General features: G+C 54.5%; 1 pseudogene; it reads right to left on the bottom strand.

Annotated features, from left to right (window-relative positions):
• Positions 1-851: 851 nt before the first annotated feature.
• Positions 852-6,000, bottom strand: part of LOC125940296 (uncharacterized) — a 43,097-nt pseudogene continuing 37,948 nt past the window's right edge.

Genomic DNA, 6,000 nt, shown 5'->3' with positions numbered 1-6,000 from the left:
TGTCAATGTGGTGAACGACGGCGGAAATGCGGCCCAAGGAAGGCTGTTCATGGTCAAAAGATGTCCGGAAACGGTTGAGGAGCTCCAAGAGCTGGGTGCGTTGGTTGTCGGAGAGCTGCGAGTGAATTGATGTGTTGAAGACATCCCAGGATACCGAAGCAACTGAAGTAGCAGAAGTAATACTGGCGACAGGAGGGTCGGGCATATCGGGCAATTGACGAGGATAAACGGAGGCAATGTCCTCAAGGTGACCCAGACATCCACAACGGAATAAAGTGTCCGATGACGATAACCGATTGGTAACATAAATGGTTCCAGAAAAGTTCTGGATCGTTAGGACGGCTAAAGTAAGCAGGAAGTTCTTGCGAGAGGCGAAGGCTTCGGAGGGTGAAAACATAGCTGTAGAGTTGGGCGCGGAGTAGCAAGAGAAAGGCACGAGAGCAGAAGAGAAAGGTATATCAGTGACCGCGGCGACGACCACTCGGGGAAAAGGAGAGAAGCACGGCTCAGATGGGGCATCACATATCGACGACAACGCAAGTTCAGCACGCGCGCAGTCAACAAGGGCATGATGTGTGGAAAGGAAATCCCAGCCCAGAATTACGTAGTGTGAGCATGGTGACAACACGACAAATTTAACGACGTATGAAACGTTCTGAGTAACAAGCCAAGCGGTGCACGACACACAAGCCTGGACGTAGTGCCCGGTTGCCGTACGCAGGGAAACGTCAGAAAGCGGAATCGTAATCTTTCGTAATTTGCGACATAGTTTACCACTGAGCACAGAGACAGCAGTTCCGGTATCAACAAGCGCTTGTACAGCCACTCCCTCAATAGACATGTTTATCTCGTTAGCAGGAAAACACCGAGGCCTTGCAGTTTTCGACACGAGCGCAGTTCTTGCCTCCGGAACTGCGACGGTAAGTTTTCCGCTTGGACGGGCTGGGGGCGACGGAGCATAGGCGGAAGTGAACGGCGACAGGGGGATGGCGACCGACGGGAGCCGAAGGCTCGTTGACCCGACGAAAGAGATTCAGGCCCCGGGCCAGACGAGACCGCGTGTGGTGGTGGCTCAGGACGAGCGTAGCCTGGACTTCGGTCGCCGTCACGTGTGCGGAAATCGCGGCGATAGCAAAAGCGTGCGACATGGCCAGGAAGGTGGCAGAAATAGCAGATGGGCGTGTTGTCTGCAGTAAACCAACGGTTTGCTGGCGGTGGGGCGGGACGCAAAAGAGGGAGCGGGGCCAGACGTACAGGAGGCCGTGCCACGTTGAAGGTGCTTGGTGGTTGCCCGGGATCCGTGGCGAAGGATGCCCGAGGCCTGACTACCATTTCAGCGTAGATCAGAGGGGCGGATACAGGCGGATGCTTTTGCGCAAGAGGCATGGGGCATTGGGCACTAGGCAGCGCCTCGGAGACTTGCTGCTGAATTTCGTCTCGAAGCGAGGGAGCGAGTAATGGCGTAGGCTCCGGGACGCACGACACAAGGGACAATTGCCGTGCCACTTCTTCGCGAGCAAGCTGCTGTATTTGTTGCAGCAAGGAACTGTTGTCAACAGAATCATCGCGAAGGGTGAGAGCAGAGATGTTGGCCGTGTCGAAGTTAGAGCACCGCGTGAAAATGCGTTGTTTCCTCAGCTCGTCGTAACTTTGGCAGAGCTGAATCACGTCGGCGACCGTTCGGGGGTTCTTCGCAACGAGCATGAGGAAGGCGTCGTCCTCGATTCCTTTCATAATGTGTCTGATTTTGTCAGCTTCACACATGGAATGGTTGATGCGGCGGCAGAGGTCGACGACATCTTCAATGTAGGCAGTAAAGTTTTCGCCGGAGTTCTGGGCGCGACCACGCAAGCGCTGTTCAGAGCGGAGCTTGCGTACAGCGGCTCGGCCGAATACCTCTGCGAAGCTCGTCTTAAAAGACGACCAGTTCGCAATGTCAACTTCGCGGTTGCGAAACCATAGATGCGCAAGACCGCTCAAGTAAAAGATGACGTTGGTGAGTTCGTCGGCGTCATCCCACTTGTGCGCACTCACTCGTTCGTAGGAGGTCAGCCAGTCCTCCACGTCGTGGTCTTCGTTGCCGCTGAATGGAACAGGGTTGCGCAGCCTTGGAACGCCGGAACAGCTGAAAGCCGTGGGTGGCGTAGCTTCTTGCGGCGCCATGTCGTCAGGAATAGCTGATGCAGGAGGTGGAGTTCGGGTACGGAGTTTCAGAGTGACGACTGAAACCAGCAAAGTCCACCAAATGCAAGCAGACGTTCAGGTCAGGGCGTGGTTTATCTGAATAATCAGGTGACACGAAAGCGGTCCGGTCGACGGCAAAGCAGAGCGAGCTCGAGCACCAACAATACTTTTCGTCCTCGTCTTTTGCTTGCGCCCGTGTTTATCGCTAAAATGTATATATAAAATTTGGGTCGAGAAATTGTCAGTTTCCAAGAACGTCGGTGAAAGATGAAATCACTGGGAGGATCCGGCATTCTATATATATATATATATATATATATATATATATATATATATTACAAGGGTGTTCATTGGACGGCACTTAAAGCAACGCGAAGGGCGACAGTCCAAAAAGCGCAGCACGGACTCTCTGCACGAGCGGCGCTCGAGAGCCGAAGAAAACGACCCACTAGAAGGCGCTAGAGCGGACGACCCACTTCAGAGTTCTAACGCTTCGCTACAATTACCCCGGGTGTGAAAAGGAAGCCGCCCGGCGACTTAACAGGTTGTCACCATGAGTGGGTCATGATATATCTTGAGGCGCTCCACATTGACGATGTCGCGCCCTCGACGGCGCATGTCCGAAGATGGTTCAACGGGTTCGATAAGGTAATTTACTGGGGACGTGCGTTCGACGACACGGTAGGGGCCTTCGTATTTGTACAGTAGTTTCGAAGAGAGTCCAATTGCGGTGGGAGGGACTGAGAGCCAGACGAGCGCCCCAGGGAAAAACGTGGGCGCAGAAGTGATGGTGTCACCGCGGATGCTCTTCTGCAGCTCTTGTTCATTTGCAGTAAAGGTCCGGGCAAGGTCGCGACACCCTTCAGCATGTCTGGCTGGCTGTGGCAGATATAGGCGTGTACTCAGACGTGTCTGGCCTGTATGGAAGGATCGCGTCGATCGTGTGCGACGGGTGGCGGCCGTACAATAAGAAGAACGGTGAGAAGCCAGTAGTACTCTGAGGGGCGGCATTGTAGGCGTAGGTGACGAAGGGCAGAATGGCATCCCAATTTGTGTGGTCGGCGGCGATGTACATTGAGAGCATGTCGCCGAGCGTTCGGTTAAATCGCTCTGTGAGACCGTTTGTCTGTGGGTGGTAAGCAGTAGTTTTGCGGTGAACGACGTGACACTCTTTGAAAATGGCTTCGATGACTTCCGACAAGAAGACACGGCCTCGATCGCTGAGTAGCTCCTGGGGTGGACCGTGACGCAGTATGAATCGGTGGAGCAGGACGGAGGCAACATCTCGTGCTGTAGCCGCTTGAAGGGCGGCAGTTTCGGCGTATCGCGTGAGATGGTCAACAGCGACGATCACCCAGCGGTAACCAGCCGACGTCAGAGGAAGAGGTCTGTATAAATCGCTGCCAACGCGCCCAAACGGCCGGTTAGGACAAGGTAAAGGTTGTAGACCTGCTGGCGAGAGGTTCGGGGAAGATTTCCGGCGCTGACAATCGAGGCAGGAGCGAACAAATTTCTGCACGTACCGGTACATTCCCCGGCAAAGGTACCGTTGTCGAATTCGGTGGTAAGTTTTGTATACCCCAGAGTGTGCACACTGCGGCTCAGAGTGGAACGATTCGCATATTTTAGAACGGAAACTGCGGGGTACTACCAGTAACCACTGGCGGCCGTCGGCGCTGTAATTGCGTCGGTAAAGTAGCTCGTCGCGAATGGCGAAATGGTGGGCTTGACGACGCAATGAGCGAGTGGGTGGTGTTGCCGACGGATTCAGTGAGCAAGTCTATCAGCGAGACAATCCATTGGTCCTTGCGCTGTTCTGTAGCGATGGTGTGAAGGTCGATGGAAGAAACGGCCAGTTGAGTTCCTGAGCAGCGGGCGTTGTCAGTCGGGTAAGGGGGAGCGCGAGAGGGCGTCGGCGTCGGCATGTTGGCGTCCGTTGCGGTAGAGCACGCGGATGTCGTAGTCCTGCAGACGAAATGCCCAACGGGCGAGACGGCCTGGGATCCTTCAATGACGACTGCCAGCATAGTGCATGGTGGTCAGTAACGACATCGAACGGGCGGCCATACAAATAAGGGCAAAACTTCGTAAGGGCCCAGGTGATCGCCAGGCATTATTTTTCGGAGACGGTGTAGTTGGCCGCGGCTTTAGCAAGCGTACGACTTGCACACGCCACGACATATTCAGGGAACCCTGGTTTGCGCTGCGCAAGGGCAGCGCCAAGGCCAACACCGCTGGCGTCCGTGTGTACCTCTGTAGGGGCCGTAGGGTCGTAGTGGCGTAGTATGGGCGGAGACGTAAACAAACGACGGAGCTTTGCGAACGCGTCCTCGCACACTGACGACCACGAGTCTAGGGGCCCCTTACTGCCAAGGAGCTTCGTCAGTGGCGATATAGTAGTAGCGAAGTTTCGAATGAAACGTCGAAAGTAGGAACACAGGCCTACGAAACTGCGCAGTTCTTTGACGGACGTAGGTCTGGCGAACTCGGCTACGGCCCGAAGCTTGACTGGATCTGGGAGAATGACATCCTTGGACACGACGTAGCCCAGTATTGTCAGCTGCCGTGCTGCAAATCGGCACTTCTTTAGGTTCAACTGTAGGCCGGCGTTGCTCAAACGCGTCAAAAAAAGTTGTCGCAGTTTCACCTGAAAGGCGAAGCATCAATTGCGATAGCAAACTTGTAGAGAGCTATACGGAGTAATGATATTACTCTATATTAGCTTTATCAGCTTTATATTAGCTTTTCAGCTAATATTAGCTTTATTATTAGCTTTATCAGCTGTATAAACTTGGACATGCAGCAGCATCGGCAACACGCAGAACTGTTGTCGACGCCATCGGCGCTTTGCCCGCGTTCGCTCAAAATGCGTGCGGCGTTGGTGACTGTTGCCGGAGCCTCTGATGTAAATAGGCACTTCGTGCCGCAGCTAAACGTCGCCTCCCTTCCCTCCCCCTCCCCCACGGCCTCTCGCCCGTCGGAAGAAGGCACGTTTGCTCTACATATATGGTGATTGTAAAAGACAAAAGAGACGCCTTCTTTTGCAGCCCTTAAACGAGCACGGCGCAGAACGCGCGTTTGTTCTACGCCGTGCGTTCATTCCCCGTGAAAGACGCGCCCCTCGCGCCCTTTCACTCGCACATACAGCGTTCGGCGCGCGGCGACGATTTCTTCTCCAAATGACGTCATACGGAACCTCACGGCGACGGCAGAAATCTGGTTTTGAGTGTCCATATAATTGAAAATGTCGGAGGCGTTGAAGATGCGTGGAGATGTCCGGAGCGAAAACGACGACGTCGTCGAGGTAGCACAAGCACGTGTGCCATTTCAGGTTGCGCAAGACGGTATCCATCATGCGCTCGAAGGTTGCGGGCGCATTACACAGTTCGAACGGCATGACGTTGAATTCGTACAAGCCGTCGGGCGTGACGAAGGCTGTCTTCGGTCGAGCGTCCTCAGCGATAGGGACTTGCCAGTACCCGGAGCGCAAATCGAGTGATGAAAAGAATTCAGCTCCTTGGAGGCTGTCAATCGCGTCGTCTATTCGTGGCAGCGGATTGACGTCCTTGCGGGTTATCTTGTTGAGCCGTCGATAGTCCACACAGAACCGTACGGAACCGTCCTTCTTCGCAACAAGAACAATCGGAGACGCCCAGGGACTGTTTGACGGTCGAATAACATCCCGTCGAAGCATGTCGTCGACTTGCTCGTTAATTACACGACGCTCTGCAGGAGATACGCGATATGGACGTTGCCGCAGTGGCGGTTGGGAGCCAGTGTCGATGCCATGCGTGACAGTGGACGTGCGGCCCAGGG

This window comes from Dermacentor silvarum, chromosome 9, assembly GCF_013339745.2.
Source record: "Dermacentor silvarum isolate Dsil-2018 chromosome 9, BIME_Dsil_1.4, whole genome shotgun sequence".
NCBI lineage: Eukaryota > Metazoa > Arthropoda > Arachnida > Ixodida > Ixodidae > Dermacentor > Dermacentor silvarum.
This window is presented reverse-complemented; position numbering and strand designations above follow the sequence as displayed.